The sequence below is a fragment of the Saccopteryx bilineata genome, chromosome 2, assembly GCF_036850765.1.
Source record: "Saccopteryx bilineata isolate mSacBil1 chromosome 2, mSacBil1_pri_phased_curated, whole genome shotgun sequence".
NCBI lineage: Eukaryota > Metazoa > Chordata > Mammalia > Chiroptera > Emballonuridae > Saccopteryx > Saccopteryx bilineata.
Window position 1 is genome coordinate 116,126,040 of NC_089491.1, and position 17,335 is coordinate 116,143,374.

The 17,335-nt window shown below is 50.1% G+C and overlaps 1 protein-coding gene across 5 annotated transcripts in view; it reads left to right on the forward strand.

The window, feature by feature from the left end:
- Nucleotides 1–17,335, forward strand: part of TSPAN9 (tetraspanin 9) — a 227,314-nt gene that overhangs the window by 111,609 nt on the left and 98,370 nt on the right. Inside the window, exon 1 of one of the 5 annotated variants that reach the window (XM_066257706.1) lies at nucleotides 16,912–16,934. The exons of the other annotated variants lie outside the window; for them this stretch is intronic. The gene's annotated coding sequence lies outside the window, so the exon portion shown is untranslated. Of the gene's footprint in view, nucleotides 1–16,911; nucleotides 16,935–17,335 lie in introns of those variants that run through there. 5 annotated transcript variants of the gene reach the window in all.

Sequence of the window (17,335 nt, forward strand, 5' to 3'; positions counted from 1 at the left end):
GCTGATTGCCTTGCTCTTGGCCTTATGTGGGTGAGCTCTTTTCTTTCTTCCTTTTTTCTCTCTCCCTGTGATTTTCTACCCTTTCCTCTCCCTTTTCACACAAGGTGCCACCGGAAGAGTTGGCTGGGCCAGATTTTCAGACTCTGTTCGTTCACTCAGCGAGTGCCTGTTGTGCCACTGGCACATGACTGGGATGTGGTAGATGTGGAGCGGACACAGCAGGCTTCTGACTCGTGCTCTCTTGCAGTTGACAGTACATTTGCAAAGATGTGACTTGCCCACTTGGGCTGTCCAGGCTGAGTCAGTGAGACCACTTGATAGGGGGCAGTGAAGGGGAAGGGTGGGAGGGAAGGTGTGGGGGGGTCTGTAACTGGGCCATCAGCCCAAGGAGCCGCCATGCCGAGAAGGGGATGCTAATTGAAGCCTAGAATTGGAGCAGGCTGGCGGAGGGCTGAGCCAGGCTGCACAGCCCTCCCTGGGGCTGGAACAGCCAGACGGGAGCCGAGTCCAAGACAGAAGGGTGGCTACAGGGTCAGCACAGATGATCGGGGACAGGCAGAAAGCTGTCTGAAGGCTGATGTAGGAAACACTGGATGTCGGCTTCATTGGCTTTGCTGGGGTGAGGGGATATCTGCAGATGAACCGTCAGAGGAAGAATTCTGTATTGTTGATGATACGTGCAAAAGGGAGAAAAGCAGCAGCTTTGGAAGACCCAGCCCTGTCATTCCCTTTCTCCCCACTGCATCCCTCTTCATGAGGCACGTCTGTGAGTATGGGCCTAGGCTGACAGGTGGGATTTTGGCAGATGTATCCTTGCTGGAGAGGAGAAACTGGGGCCAGGATTGTCTCCTGGGTGGTGTGACTTCAGATTACTGACAGAAATGTCTCAGGGTCACTTTGGTGATTATGTGCAGATGTATCTTTAGGAGACGGACCAAAGGGAAGAGTGGGGTTTCTAATACTACAATACCTCTAGTTTTAGAAGATTTGCTGGAGGTGGTGGGACGTCAGTAGCTCTTGGGTAGTGAAAGGAAGAGCCAGTTAGATCCAATCAGCAACCTTCTCAACAGGTGATAGCACATTATAGCACATTTTAGAGTTTATTAATAGAGATGATCACAGCCCTGCCTCCAGAAATTCTGACTCGATAGGGCCAGAGTGGGCCCAGGAATTGGCATTTGATAAAACACCCAAGGATGGGAATAGGTGGGCTGGTAACCACAGGGAAAGAAATGCTGTTTTGAAAGGAACTCAGCATTTGGAAAGAGCTCCAGACAGAGGTTTGGAGACCTCAGTGATTGGCCTTGATGCAAGTCACTTCCTTCAGTACAGTATCTGCCGCAGGACTTTCTAGGACTTCTGTGAGGGTCACTTATGTGAAACCCCATTTGATCAGTACACATTTTTCTGTGAATGAAGACTGTTGTCATTGCTTTTGCAATCAGTAGAAATGTACAGAAGAGTCTGGACTGATTGAAGCCAGGGAATGGGAAGGGAGAAGAAATGTGGGTCAAATGATCTTTGAAGACCCATGACTTTGGGGATCTTCCTCAAAAAAAACAAAAATTCAAGGAATTTCTCCCCTTTCCTCCAATCCAGTTGGTAAATCTATTTTTTTAAAGTGTGGGTGGTTGGTTCAGTCTTGAGATAGGCGGGTAGCAAGGAGAGAGGTCCCAGAGCTTCCTAATTATAGCACCTTCTGGATCGCCTTCCCTCTTTCCTTGGTGCTGATGTTGCTTAAACTGAGCAATTAGAGCTGTAGGATGCTGCTGGGAGCCCCAGGCATGTGTGACCTGTCCTGCCCTGGGAGGTTTTGCTGATGTCCTGCAGCGTGAAGTTGGGAGTAGAAATCACTTGCACCCAGAGTTTATTTTCTGTACATCGCTTCTCAAGCCATGTCCTGGTTGCTGGACACCCTTTGGAGGAGAGTAGGTTGGAGCAGAGCCTCCATGTGGCACAATTTCAGGGAACACACTTCCTAGGAACACACTGTGACTGTCTGCATGAAGTTGGGTAATGGCAGGAAGAAATTCTTCCCTGGACGGGCTGCAGTGTGAGGCATCCATATTTTGTTACTAAACTCTATTGGTTCCTTGGCTCTCTGGTCTTTATTCTCAGTTTTGGTGTCCAATGAGGTTAGAAGGAATGTATATACATAGTTACAATGAAACTGATCATAGTCATCCTCAAAATAGGTTGTCCTGAGACTGCTGTCACCATATTTGGCATTAGAATACATTTAGAAGCAATCATTTAATCAACAAGTATTTGTTGAGTGTGGCTCTGTGCCTCTGAACTGTGCAGAGTTACGGAGGGGAGTTTGGGGTAGAAGAGAGGAGTTGGAGAGGGACTCAGTGGATAAGTTGTTTTCCGATAATAGAGGGTTAACTCCTTTCTTCGGTCTGCGTTTTTGTCTAATATTGTCAGGTCCTGGAAGGTGGTTACTGTCTAGCTCTCATGTTTTTGGCATTTCTGGGTGTAGGCAGGGTAAGGGTAGGAGTGATTTTGATGTGGAAGCTCAGGGGGTCACATTCAGAAATGGAATCTGGGTTTGCTCAGTGCAGCTCTTGACCCACTTTCCTGTGGCTGGTGGATTTGAGGGTGTGGATTGGGAGTTTCCGTTCTTTCCAGAGAGGGACTGTAGTTACAGAGGATGACCCACTCACCCTTCCTCCCTTTCAGAGCTCCCCAGGTCAGCACTCTTAGTGAGTTATCTTCTTCTACCTCCAACCCGGGCCGCCAGCCCGCTGCGGCTATGTGCTACAGCTGGGTCCACAGAGCTTAAAATAGCAGTATGAGCTGGCCGCTTAGCATGTGGGGAGCCCGCCCGAGGCATGATGGGGCAGCTGCTTGGAGTTGGGGCTCTGCTGGAACTAACCACTGAGTTGGAGAGCTTTCTTTGGAGGTTTCTTGTAGGCTCAGGCTGAAGGTTAGGGATTGGTGTGGATGGGGGTTCAGGCGTGGCTGGTGCAGAAGGGAAGGAAAGAGCTTGTCTTTCCTAAGAACTTTAAGGGAATGCCTCGAAGTTGACCTCAGTGCTCCCACTGCAGAGCTCAGAGACCCTCAGACTGGGCGTGCTAGCCCTGACACTTCGTACTGCCTGGGGTTAGCCACATATATCCCATTCAGCTTAAATGAAGAGAGAAAATGAGGTGTGGAGGTGGGGTGGAGGATGTGGCTGTGCCTAGTCACAGGTGGCAGGGCCAGGGTGAGAACATAGGCATCCTGAGTCCCAGCCGGCAGGCACTAACCACTGGCTCCTCCATTCTCCAGCTGCCTCCTCCTAAGAAGCCAAGACGGCACCTAGAGGATTCGGCAGAGACCTCCTTCAGGCATTCGTTCATTCAGCAAGGATTGATCGAATACCCACAACGTGTAAAGCTATGTTTTTGCTGTGGAAATACAGCAATGAATAAAACATTACCAAGATCCCTGACCTCATAAAGTTTTGTTCTGGAGGGGGAGAGTGATTATAAATGATCAGTTTGTAAATGTGAATGATATTGTATGTGGGGCTAAGAGCTATGGGGAAAGCAGAACAGGGTAGGGGAGATTGAATGTGTGGGGGAGGTGCTGCTTTGAATGGGTGGGCAGGGAAGGTCTCATGGAGAAGGTAGTGTGTGAGCAAAGGTGTAAAGGAGATGAGATAGTTAGCAATACAGATTTAGGGGAAGAATGTTCCAGTAGAGGGAATACCCAGCATGAAGCCTGTCTGTAAGAAACAGCAAGGACAGTATGGTCAGAGTGGAGTGAGTGTATGTGTGTGAATTGTGCAAATACTTACCAGAGTTTTGTCTCTTACTCAGAGAGATAGGAAGCCAGAGGGCTTTGAGCAGAGCAGTAACCTGATCTGATTTACATTGTAGGGTAACACAGGAGCTAATTTCAGTTATTTTTCTCCTGTTCTTAGGCTGCCTGTGGGGATCCTGTCCTTTCCCTATGATTTGTCTAGACTCCATTCCTATTCCCAGAATTCTTCTCCTGATGAAGAAGGTCAAGATAGTACTACATTTGTTAAACATTTACCTGCCAAACACTGGTTTGTGATCCTCACTCTGCCTGGGCTGTGGTTTTGTATGGCAAAGCTGCTGGCTGTTTTCAGTCTGCAGAGCTCCTGTATTCATGTTGTATGAAGTAAAAAAGAACACAGGGGACATGTTGGCTGAGGTTGTGACACAAGTTGTTGTTAGGAGCTGCTAGTGTGTTCCCCAGACTGACAGAGCTTACCCACGGTACTGTGACATGGGGCCTCCCTATTGTACCTGGACGGGTCGTCCTCATGCACGAATGCACTCTCTCTCACCTTACATTTTTCCTTTCTTTTGCCTACCTCTGTGCATGTAGGATAGCTATGTGCAGGCCTAAGTAGGGGTCAGCTATGGACCTAAAAGCAGGGCCAAGCACTGGGCGCAGGTACAAGCATTTGGGGTAAGGCAAGAGCTTTGGTTTGGAAGTCAGGAGCTGTGGGTTCCAGTCCCAGCTCGGCTGCTGATTACCTTAGGCAAGTCTCCTCTTGTCTTTGGTTGTTACTTTCCTCATGTATAAACTGGAATGCCTTCCCTTCCTGTATATCGTGCAGGAGTGTGGTGAAGGTCATGTGTACTCATAAGTATGAAAGCCCCCTGAACAAGCTATAAGACTCAAAATGAACATGCCTTTGTTTACAGTGTTCAGGTAACTGGGCCCCCTCGCCTCTGCCCTCCTCCTGCTCGGAGGACAGCCCAGCATGCATCTTGCCTTCTCTAAGAAGCCTTCCCTGATGAGCAGGCCTCCTTGGGCCTCTGAGCACTGAGTTTGCACTACCCACTCTGGCACGTGTTCATGTGCTCCGTCACTGGCTGCCTTTTCATCTTGTTGCTCTTCCCCCAGATTGTAGCTGCTCGGTACCATCCACAGTGGCGAGCTGAGGATGGGCACAGAGTGATGGCTCAGGAGACCTCGGGTGATGAGTAATCAGCGTCAGTGTCGTTTGTCTTTATATCACATTCATATGCAATGTGACAGATGGTTGTAGTGAGTGTGAATGAAGATTATGAAGTGGAGTACTGTCCAATGGATGCAGCAGTTTCCCAGTCAGTGCCTCATCTGTCCCTCAAAATCATGCTCGACTTTGTTTTATGAATGAGGAAATGGAAGTGTGCTCACTCATTTCATTCATTTGTTCATTCAAAAAATGTGTACTGTGTTCGGAGAGCTGTGAGCCTCTTGTCCAGGTCACACAGAAAGTGTCAGAGCTGAGATGGGGGCCCCAGCCCTTCATTCTGCCTGGCTCCCTGCTGTATGAATCTGTTTGCCTGGTGCTGTCCTTTCCAGCAGCATATGGGGTGGAAGAGTAGAGTGTTCATTCGTGGTCAGGCTCAGGGGCAACATCGGTGCTCAGTGCCTGTCCCTGCTGTATCCGTGTGACTGAGGCTGCGGCTGGCATTTCCTCTGGCAGCAGTGTGGGGGAGGGAAAGAGCAGGTGTGTCCTGGCACTGGGCCTGACTGGGCTATGGAAGCGCCTCTTGGGGCTGGTGCTCTCGGGGGATGAGTGACACACTGGCACCCAGACACATCAGGTCTTGCGGAACCCAGCCACATTCTCTGAACTCCAGGTTGGATATCTGAGCTCCCTGTTAGTTCAGGAGATGGTCAAATCTGGTGGGGTCCCCTGAGAGGGCCTCCAGAGGGGAGGACAAATGGTGGTGATCTCGCTAGTTGAGCGCCTGTCAGACAGGTCGAGGACTGCGTTGGAGTGTCTGATACATAGTTGAGGTGAGTACATATGGTGAAGGCGGGGTGAGGCCTGTAGGCTGTGTGTGTTGTGTGAGAGATTTGGTTTTCCATCGGATTTCTGAAGTGCTCACCACAGATAAAACTAGGCTGTTGTGCGAGAAGAACACAGGTGAGTTTGTCCCCAAAGGAGCTTCTGGTAGTCATGCAGGAAGACATTAATGCAAACAACCAAGACACAAGGCTGAATAAAATCAGTGCCCCAAAATTGCAATTAGGAACAAGAAGAGAGCCTCATAGTTTGGTGGATTCTTAGGATCAGGGGATCCTCCATGGGGGATGTGGCATTTGAGAGAGCCTTGAACCGTCTACTCAAGAAAGAGACAGGCACTGGAGCCCTCACAAGTAGAGGGCAGTGCATGAGCAGAGTATGGAAGCAGGAAGGTGGGATGTGTCTAGGGAACAGTGAGGCACTGGGCACATAGGGCACAGGTGAAGTAAGGGACTGTGTGAAATTAGGCCAACAAAGCAGAGTGACTGTGAAATGAGGCCAACAAAGCACAGGGTTTTGAATGCCAAGTTTGAGAATTTGTGTAAAATCCCTAAGGAGCTGGTGGAAAGGACAGAGTGGTGTATCCAGAGCTCTCTCTCGGGGCAGCGATGGCGGCAGCATGCGGCAGGGTGAATCAGGAGAAGGACTGGAGGCAGGGCGTCAGGTCAGTAGACTGGCAGGAGCTGGGCTGGCGGTCGTGAGGAGGGAGACTGCGCTGGGATGGGTGTGCGCCTCTGCTTTCACGGTGTATATGTGATACTGGCTGCCTTCGGGCATGTGTTGAAAATGTTTGGGTCAGTGAAACGTGGTTGGTACATACCATGTGTGGTTGGGTTATGACAGGAATGACTTTCTGCCAGAGAAACCTAAGGGAAACTTTGGAAAGAAGAGTTTTGGTAGCCCAAATAGCAGTTTGGTACGTTTTGTGACCATTTTCACCTCAGGTACTTTGAGAGGAGAAACATCCACCAGGTTTGGGAAAGTCTGGTTGCTTCTCAGCCGGAGGCACCTTGAATAACTTAGCCGCATGGACATGGGTCAGCCTGTGGTGGGCGGAGAGATGCTGAATGCGACCATGGCTGGTGCTGCAGCCTCACTCGACAAAGTGGCCAGTAGGGGGTCAGAGACCACAAGTGACTTCACGCACTGTGAAACTGAGTACTCAGACAGCCAAGTCTGCACAGTAGGGGTGCCCCAATATGTCTCCCGCTCTCCCTCATGCACCCTCACTCTCTCCAGCCAGGTGGGTCATGTCCAGGCTCCCTTCCCCTGGTGCACAGTGACTTCACGCACTGTGAGACTGTGAGTCCTCAGACAGCCACGTCTGCACAGTAGGGATGCCCCAATATGTCTCCCGCTCTCCCTCATGCACCCCTCACTCTCTCCAGCCAGCGTGGGTCATGTCCAGGCTCCCTTCCCTGGTGCCTTTAGCGCAGTGGACTCAGGGCATTGTCCCTGGTCTGTTTCCACTAGAGCACCTTCAGGTGCTATGCACGTGCTGCCCTTTCCTGCAGTGGTCGGGGCTCCACAGGGGGAGAGAGGGAAGTGGGGAGGCAGCACGCAGCAGTTCCCAAACCAGGGAAGGGGTCCCAGAGTAGTTCCTGAACCCAGTGAGGATAGCTGCAGAGTGGCCTTGCAGGCAGGCTAGATGCTGGTCAGAAATTGCTGTTCCCAGAGGCAACACCCTCCATGGTTTAGGAATATTGGATTCACTGGGTCAGTAAATTTCCACTGGTACGTGGCAATAAACCTCAGGCTCATCACACTTGCTGGTGCCTGCCGTCTGGACTATCTCCTCTTCCTGAAGCCACCTGTGCTCCTTGAGAAGTACTAAGAACATGTATCTCTTTCTCCCCTGTCTCCTGGGTGCGGGTGGCTCAGTGTGTGCATGCCTGCGAGTGCAGGTACACTTGTCTGTCCCGCACAACACCTCACACACCAGGCCCTCTGAGGGATCTGACAGGCATGCTGATTGGGTTTGGGATTAAAGATGGAGTGGTTTCCAGGGATGTTTCTGTAAAAAAGGGCCTGAGAGCCCAGGGTGGGCAACTCACAGGGCCGGCTACCACCCTGTGCTTCCCAGGCTCAGCCTCTGCTGCTCTTTCTCATCCTGTCAACAGGGGAGACTTGTCCTTTGGGAGTGGCAGTTCTTGCTCTTTGCTTAAAGCCTCTCCTGATAAAGCCCCCCACAAAGGCCCTCACTGCTTTATTCATGTGTTTGTGGTGATTTAGGAGCTTCTTTTTGATAGAAACTATGCTATGGGCTATGCTACAAAGATGATGGACACAGCCCTTGCCCTCAAGGAGCTCACAGTCATGGGGGGGGGGGGGGAGGGAGGCGTGAACAAGCAGCAGTGTGGTGGGGTGGGCTCAGGGTGTGCTGTGCTCCAACAGAGCCCCACCTGCTTCCTCTAATGTTACAGAAGAGTCAAGAGTAATACTGATGCCACCTGGACTGTGGAAGTCAGCCAGTCAGAATGTGCTGGGGAAGGCGGGCCAGGCGGAGGGAGCAGCAAGTGCTCAGGCCAGGAGATGAGGAAGACTTCGATGTGGGTTTATTTTGGTGGGAGTGTAGGTCAAGTAAGGTGTGGGGGAGGGGGCTGATGAGAGGAATAGGGGGTGGGGAAGCACCTGTGCTGGTTAACTGACATCCAGGGTTACCTCTACTCCAACCCCGCCTTCTCTTCAAGTTCACTTTCTGGGAAGCTTCATTTTGGCTGGGTCTCTGGACATGTTCTCTGCAGGTGTCTTGGTTACTCTGGCTTTGCCTAGCCATCCCTTACCAGGAGTTACTTCCTCCTGCTCTCTGCCTGTCCAGTCCTGTCCATTTTCCAAGTGTCAAGTTAGGTTTCATTTCACAGGGTGGGAATTTTAGGTCTGGAAGAAGCCTTAGAGAACAGCTAATTCAACCTCCTTGTTTTGTAGATGAGGTAATTGGTGTCCTGAGGTTTTGTTCCTTAGGCCCAAGGTGACCATGCAACTGAAAGGCTCACAAAAGCCTTCCTAATGATGCTGGCCTACCCTGTGCACACAATCCCCCCTGTGAGCTCCTATTCATTTGTTCAAGTATTCACTGTGTCCCTAGTTCTGCTTAGGCATTGTACTGGGCACACAGTACTGACAGCCAGACCCAGTCCTGCTGCGCTGGGGTTTCTGATCTGTTAGGACAAGAAGACAACTGTCAATCAAGTAAACATGTACAGTTGACCTTTGAACAACGCAGGCGTTAAGGATGTAGACCCTGCATGGTTGAAAATCCACATGTAACTTTTGACTCCCCCAAAACTTAACTACTAATTGTCTACTGTTGACTAGAACCCTTACTGATAATATAAATAATCTGTTTACACATATTTTGTATGTTATATGCAGTATTCTTGCAATAAAAGAAGCTACAGAAAAGAAAGTTTTAAAGAAAATCATGGGGGGGGGAGGTTTTAGGGGAGAAGGGTGAGGGAAGGGGAGTAAAGAGGGACAAATATAAGGTGATAGAACATGATTTGACTTTGGGTGATGGGTATACAACATAATCAACAGTTCAAGTGCTATAGAGATGTTCACCTGAAACCTGTGTACTCTAATTGATCAATGTCACCTGTTAAATTTTTCTAAATAAAAAAAAGTCCTATTAGCATACTTCCTTGCATTAAACCAGGGGTCCCCAAACTTTTTACACAGGGGGCCAGTTCACTGTCCCTCAGACCGTTGGAGGGCCACCACATACAGTGCTCCTCTCACTGACCACCAATGAAAGAGGTGCCCCTTCTGGAAGTGCGGGGGGTGGTGGTGGTGGTGGTTAAATGGCCTCAGGGGGCTGTAGTTTGGGGATGCTTGCTTAAACCTTTTGATTGGCTCCATAAATAAATAAATAAAGAATCATAAGGAAAATACATTTACAGTATTTATTTAAAAAAACCCATATATAAGTGCACCCACACAGTTCAAACCCATTTTGTTCAAGGGTCAACTGTACTTTCCAATTGGGTTGAGAACTAGGAGAGAAAAAGACAATGGTGCTATGAGACTGAACATTGTGGGGAGGGGCTTTCATTTAGCCAGTAGGGAGACAGTCACAAAACCAGAAGAGAATTTTTGAAGAATTTACAAGAGCTTATGGAGGAGTAGAACTAAATCAGACAGTGGGTTGTGGAAGAGCACTTCAGGCTAGGGAAGAACGTGAACAAAACCTCTGCAGAGAGAAAGTTCTGAGAGTTCAATGGTTGGAGCATAATGAGAGAATAGTTGGAAATGGGGCTGGAGAGGTAGGCAGGAGCCAGTCATGCTGGACCTTTGAGGTTGTTTTAGGAATTTGGGTTGTAACAGAACAGTAAAATAGCAAACACACACACACACACACACACACACACACACACTCTCACTGACACACACTCATAAGCTCAGTGAAATGGGAAGCCACTGATGAGATTTAAGTAGGAGGACAGTTTGAGCGAGAAGATGGCGTCGCTGCTCTGTGCCGCGGACTGAGGGCAGGAGTGGGAATGCGAGCTTTGTCGAGGCTGCTGCAGGACCAGGGAGAAGTGATGGTCGGCTGGACGACAGCAGAGCCTGTGAGGAGAGCGACAAGTGGAAGGCAGCTCACTAGGCAGGACTTCTGTCCTGTGGGGCCAGTGACAACTAGGAGTTAAGGATGGATCTTGGGCTTCTGGCCTAGGCAATGGGGTGGGTGCTTAGCTTGTTTATTGCTAAAAAGAGGGTACTGCCATGGTGGGGGGCAGGGCTGGGGCAAGTCAGTCCCTCTGGGACATGGGAAATTGGAGCTGCTTCTAAGACAGCCAAGTGGGGGTGCCAGTTAGGGGTTGGATATGTATGCTTTGCGGCTCGGAAGACAGGTCAGGTCCAGGTAACTAGGTGTCACCAGCATGTGCGTAGCACTGAAAGGGATGGTCAAGTGCAGGAATGTCGGGCAGAGAAGGAGAAGGTCCAGAACTGAGGGGCTCCGACTGAGAAAGGAGCTGCGGAGAACGAGCTGCCGGTGCTCACCCTTAGAATTTGAGCCACAGAGCCTTGTACTGATTATGTGTTATCTTGTATCTTTTTCTATTCAACTACATTATAATTAGATGGGGACTGGGACTATATTTAGTGTAATAGTAATTATTGTTGATAATGATAATGGTGCTTCAATTCATTGAATATTTTTAGACATGTGCTATGTGTATTATATTTATAACCTTTATCTCTATTTTCTTTTTAAAAAAATTATTGGGCCAGTATTTGTTAATAACATGGTATAAGTTTCAGGTGTACAACTTCATAATACTTTATCTGTATATTTTATTGTATGCTCATCACCCAAAGTTTAATCTCCTTCCGTCACCATTTTTGACCCCCTTTATCCTCTTTGTCCTCCCCTCCCTTCTCTGTTTTCTTTTTTGTGACAGAGACAGAGAGAGACAGAAAGAGGGGCAGACAAGAAGGGAGAGAGATGAGAAGCATCAATTCTTCTTTGTGGCACCTTAGTTGTTCATTGTTTGCTTTCTCATATGTGCCTGGACCAGGGGGCTCCAGCTGAGCCAGTGACCCCTTGATCAAGCCAGCGACCTTGGGTTCAGGATGGTGAGCTTTTTCTTTTTTGCTCAAGGCAGATGAGCCCACGCTCAAGCTGGCGACTTTGGGGTCTCGAACCTGGGTCCTCCGCATCCCAGTCCAACACTCTAGCCACTGCGCCACCACCTGGTCAGGCTCCATGAGATTATTTTGCCAGAGATTTGTTCCCTGTGTTTGGGTAGGGCAGTGGGTGTAGACAGGGGTCACTGAAGGCATCTTAGCAAATGGCATCCTTTCTCACAGAGCCAGGCCCCACTGACCCACAGTTACCAGGATACATGGATGGTGTGTATACTGAGTGGCTGGCTTTGTGACAGTCCCTCTATACCTCTTGGCTGGCTCCTCATGATCTAGAAGCCTCATTTTTCGTGCTCCTGGCTGGGTCAGAAGTAGTATGGCTAGCTCATAGCCGTGAGCTTAGCTCCTCGGAGCTAAGTGGACTGTCCACAGTCTCACTAGTGCATGTTCTGACCAGTGTGCTTACCTGTCATTTGTGGAATGTGGACACATAGTTGAGGGTCTCTTCACAGTTGTTTTCTCAGTAGCCAGTTGCGACCTCTGACAAGGACTGAACACAGCCAACTCTTGGACTTGGAGACATAGCTGTAGCACCAGGGAGTCCACACAGTTCACCAGTGGTTTAGCTGGAGGCAGACCTGCATTTTCCTGACAGCTCCTCCAAGAGGTGTGACCCATTAGGATGCAGAGGAGTCCCATAGCAGCTTGTCCTCTGTCTTGCTCCTGTCTCAGCCTTCTTTTTTTCTACCTCCTGTGTTTGACTCTTCCTCCAAAATCGTTCTGACTTGTAAGCGTTTATTTATCTGGCCATTTCTCCACTCATTTCATTCAGGCTGTGTGCTAGGGACATGGCTGTGAGCAAAGCAGCTGACTGCATGGCCTTTACACTCAGTCCTCTGTAGCTGGGCACTTAAATTTCCTGTGTTCTCTCGTCAAGTTCTGATGCCCTCAGATATCCTGCTTTCTAGGAACAGTTCCATAGATTTCTGGCTTGGGTCCCATCCTCTGGTTAATGAACTTGGAGAGAACGCAGGGCTTAGGCATGGTGGTCTTCCTTTTCCCTCTACCTAACAGCACTTTCTGTCCTATTGTGGTCACTGTGTGACAGGTACTGGGGGGGTGGTGAAATGGTTAAGATGCAGCCCTTGCCTCCTTTGAGAAGCCCAGTGGCCAGAGCAGAGGCAGATGGGCACACTGTAACTGCAGTCTGAACAGAGAACTGAGGGCCCGAAGGAGGAGGATCAGCCTCTCCGCAGAGACAGCCACCCCTGTGGACTGTCCTGAGCAAGTCTTCCCTCCAGCTAACTGTGATTCCTTCCACCGCAGCCAAACCCTGTTTGTTTGTTTTCCTTATTAGACTTAGAAACTAAACAAACAAAACTACCTTTAGTTCTTTTCTGCCTCGACCCTTTCAGCATCGTTACTGTCCTTCCTGAATCCTAGCCAAGTTTCATTTCCACGGCTAAGCAGAGACTCCCCCTGCCTCGATCCTCCGCACCGTCCCCTGCTGAGTGAATCTGCATGCAGACATCTCTGGATGTGGGCCCCCTGCTAGGGACCTCTGCAGCCTTTTTTCTTGGCAGTGTAGGTAAATGGTTTGCTGAGCAAGTATAGTATTTTCTATATTGCTGAAAAAGTTCTCAGTTTTAGAGTTTATAAACATCAGGGTGAGGTGAGTCTCTCTTCTTCTACCATGGCAGCCCATCTCACACATTCCCTTGGATAGCAAGTGCCACTTTGTGTCTAATGTAAATTCTGGGTTGAGGCTGTCTTGTTTGAGGTTTAGAGGGACAGGATGCTTCACCAGCTGCACACATTGTCAAATACAGAAATAATCAGCACAGGCCTGAAAGGGGATGTGTGTTGGCCCATCAGCTCTGGCTGTGTGTGGGTGAGTGAGAGACTAAAGACTGAGCTGTCTTGCACTGCAAGCCTGAGAAACTCAGCGAGAGGCAGAGAGAGTTTGGCATTTGCTCTGAAGCCCACATCTCCACAGTTGCCAGTCAGCAGAGATGTTGCATGTTGATTTCACATACTCACTTTTCTTCCTCCCCTCTGGGAATTCTGTACTTGCTTCATTTTTTTTAGTTATTTAAAAAAAAAAAAAAAAAAAAAAAAAAAAAAAGAGCATCGGCCTAGCGTGCGGAGGACCCGGGTTCGATTCCCGGCCAGGACACACAGGAGAAGCGCCCATTTGCTTCTCCACCCCTCCGCCGCGCTTTCCTCTCTGTCTCTCTCTTCCCCTCCCACAGCCAAGGCTCCATTGGAGCAAAGATGGCCCGGGCGCTGGGGATGGCTCTGTGGCCTCTGCCCCAGGCGCTAGAGTGGCTCTGGTCCCAACATGGCGACGCCCAGGATGGGCAGAGCATCGCCCCCTGGTGGGCAGAGCGTCGCCCCATGGTGGGCGTGCCGGGTGGATCCTGGTCGGGCGCATGCGGGAGTCTGTCTGACTGTCTCTCCCTGTTTCCAGCTTCAGAAAAATAAAAAAAATAATAAATAAAATAAAAAAAAAAAAAAAAAAAAGGAAAGAAAAGGCAGCTATGCCTTGTTCACATGCTCAGAGATTGTCAAGGGCAGTTGCTACCTTCCAGCTCCCCTGAGCATGGCAAGTGGTTATCAGGAGGGGCAGGGGAGACGGTGGCTCACCTCACCTTTTCTCTCTGGTGGCTCTTTCTGCACCAACATTAAGAAATTGAGGTAAACCACGCAGCTGGTCTTCTTGCCTTTCCTCCATCCTGCTGCCAGGCCCAGCTTCCTTGGGCACCAATTTTGTAATTTAAGGCCTGGAACAGCTCACTTTGACTTCTAGGCACATTCTTCTGCTTCAGTCAGGCCTGAGTCCTCACTACTTCTGAGTGCACCGTGCCCACTCCTTCCTAGATAATGCTCCTCCTCACACCCCATCTACACCCACTCCAGAGAGCCCTTCTGTGAGGAAGGGCCTAAGGGACAGCTCTTGGCCAGTCCTATCATGGTACACGCTTGCCATCTCACTCTGCTTTGGGCTTTGAAGGTACTTTCTTGGAGTAGGGGTAAAGGCTGGTAACTTCAGCCAGCTTGTGAGCTCCCTGAGGTCCATGGCCATGTCCCGTGCAACTTGTATATTTTAGGGTCCTGGCTCAGCATCCTGCCTGTGATGAACATGCTATTATGAATGCATAGCTTGTTTGTGGTGGCTGAACCTACCCTCCTATGGTTCCTCTCCCAGCTCTGTCCAAGGTGTCTTCCTGTCCTGGACCAACTTCCTGGCTTTCAGACTATATTCTCCCTGTACCCGCTTCCTCCTTCCAACCGTATGTAAGATAACTCAGGTCTGTTTCCTCGGGGACTCACCTGAGCTGATTATCAGTCCAACGGCACTGCCCCAACCACACCTTTCCCTCTTGCCTCTTACTCAGAGTCCTTTTATCTAATGACCTCTCATCAGGACATGAGATTCTAGGATCCCAGTGTGTTTTTAAATACTGTCTCTTAGACGGAAAGATTCCCAAGGGCAGGAACTAGGTTTAGAGCCCAAGATAGTAAAGAACATGGGCTTTGAAATCAGTTTCCTTACCTCTGAAATGGGCTAACCATAGCTGTCTCATAAGGTTGTTATGAGGACTCAGTGAATTATTGCATTTGAAACCTGATGCCTGGGGTATAATGAGGACTTACAATAAACCCAAGTTGCTCTTATTATTCTGATAGGAACTTACTGAAACTATTAATGGTCTGAAGAGTGGGGCTTCAGTACCCTTTGGACAAGTGTGACCAGGCAGGAGAACTGTTACACTGGGTAGTCTCCTTCTGTGTCTTACATGCCTGTTGTCCTTCTCTCCCCCCATGCCACCAGGTCCTCAGTTGATGAGGAAATAGTTACTGACACAAATCTATTTATAATAAACAATGAAGGTAGAAAGACAGTGGGGAGGCTGTTCTCACTGACCAAGGTTTGAGATGGGAGAACAGAGATTTAAAAAAAGAAGGAGAAAGAAGGAAAAGGAGATAGAGGGGGCTAGCCTGGGAGGGTTCTTGCTGTAACCAACTCCCCATCTGAGACTAGCAGTGACAGCCCTTAATAGTTGTTCAATGCTTACAGTCATCGGACTGTTCCCAAATGTGCCAGTTCACTTTATTCTCAGGACACCTCTGGGGTTAGGCTCTATTAATGCTCATTTTATAGAGGAGGAATGGGAGCTCAGAGAGGCAAACTACCTTGCCCTTGATCACAGCTACAAACTGAGCTAAGAGTGAAGAATAGGTCTCAGACACGAGTCCCACATGTAAATGATCTCTCCTTCATCAGAGAAGTGGTGTTGTAAGGATGAAGTGGCAGCCATGAGCCCTCAGGAGCCTGCTGGTCGGCTGAGACTGAAGAGAACAAAAGGTGTTAGCCATTCCAGTCAGGTGGCTGTGGGCTCTGTGAGGAGCTGGCCAGGCATCTGCCCCTCATCTGTAAACAGCACCCACAGGACTGAGTGCCCAACGAGGAGATAGCAAGGTGCCACAGCTGTGACACAAACTAGATTTCCTTGCTGGGCTGCTGTCTGCGTGGAGATGGAGCTCAGAACAGGAACACCACTGCAGGCCCCTGGAGAGACCCTGAGAGATTTCACCCTAGCCTAGGATGTAGGCCTGCCTGGGCACCAGTGAGGGTGCATGGCCACCGCAGTAGGCCTGTGGTGAGGGTTTTAAATTCCTCTAGTCTGAGTAAATGTCCCCCTCCGTTCCACCACAGCCAGTGGCAGTAGCTCTGTTCTGGCATGGCCTTGGTGGTGAAAGTCCTCTGGTCTTTCTGACTAGATTGTATGTGTCTGAAGGGCAGGGAGCAGCACACCTTACAATTTCCTCAAGGGCCTGCCTGGCCCTGTGCTCAGCACATTGAAGCAGGTGTAGAAGAATTAAGTGTCTGATGGGATCCAGGGAGGCCATTTCACACTCACAGCCCTGAACGGCATGAATTCTCTATTCAGCCATTCCAGTGCAGCGTCCCCTCCCCTCCAGACGCTAAGCCCTGTGTTAGGTGTTGGGGATACTGACCCTAGTAGGACTTGGTTCTGCCCTCGGGTGCTCTCAGCATTCTCTTGCTGGTGGCAGAAGAGTTGGGTTCCCCCCCCCCCCAAGTTTTCTAGTCTTTGTTTGCCAACTGCGGTATCCCAGGTCAGAAATGCAGAATACTGCACAAGCCCAGGGGACGCTGCCCCAGACGCAGTGTTTTATGGTAGGATGAGGGCTCCTCCTGCTTGTTCCCAAGCCCCTAGCAAGAGCCTTCTTCCTGCTGCTTCCTTGACCAGCCCCTTACTTGCACTCCTCACGGGAGGGAATCCAGCCTGCGTCCAAGGGCACTGCTTCATCATCCTTGGCAATGGCAGGACCGCACCTCTGCCACTTACTCCTTAGCCCCGCTCTTGTCCAAGCCAGTGCGGCGTCCCACTCCGGCAGGCGGGGCGGGGGAGGAGGACTCGCGCAGCTGCAAGAGCCTCGCAGAGCCGCGGGAGTGCGCGCGCGTGCGCGCGGAGGGGCGGGGAAGCCAGCGCGTGCCCAGGGGAGGCCCCAAGTGCCTTTCCTACACCTAAAGCGGTTCCTGCGGACCTTTCTCCCTGTGCGTTGAAGCCGGACCCACGTCTGCAAAAGCGTAGCGGGGTGATGATGGTGGTGGTGGTGGTGGTGGTGGTAGTGGTGTGTGTGTGTGTGTGTGTGTGTGTGTGTGTAGCCGGGAAACCATGTACCGCAGGTCGGACTGGCACTGCACAGGGGGTGGCAGCCAGGGTGACAGTAGCCACGCTTCTTTACCCCTTCTGTCCTCCCACTCTTTTCCTCCGGTTTCCTTGAGTCGTTGGTACCTCCAGTCATTTCCCTCCTCTACCGCCCCATTTTCTGCGGTAGAAGAGACCAGCGCCTTCTGTGAAGATTCTGGGTCACCCCCAGGTCTAGAGCCCTTGACATTTAGCAAGGGTTCGCGTCGCACGGGTGTAGGCACACAGCAGAACGCTAATCCTATTA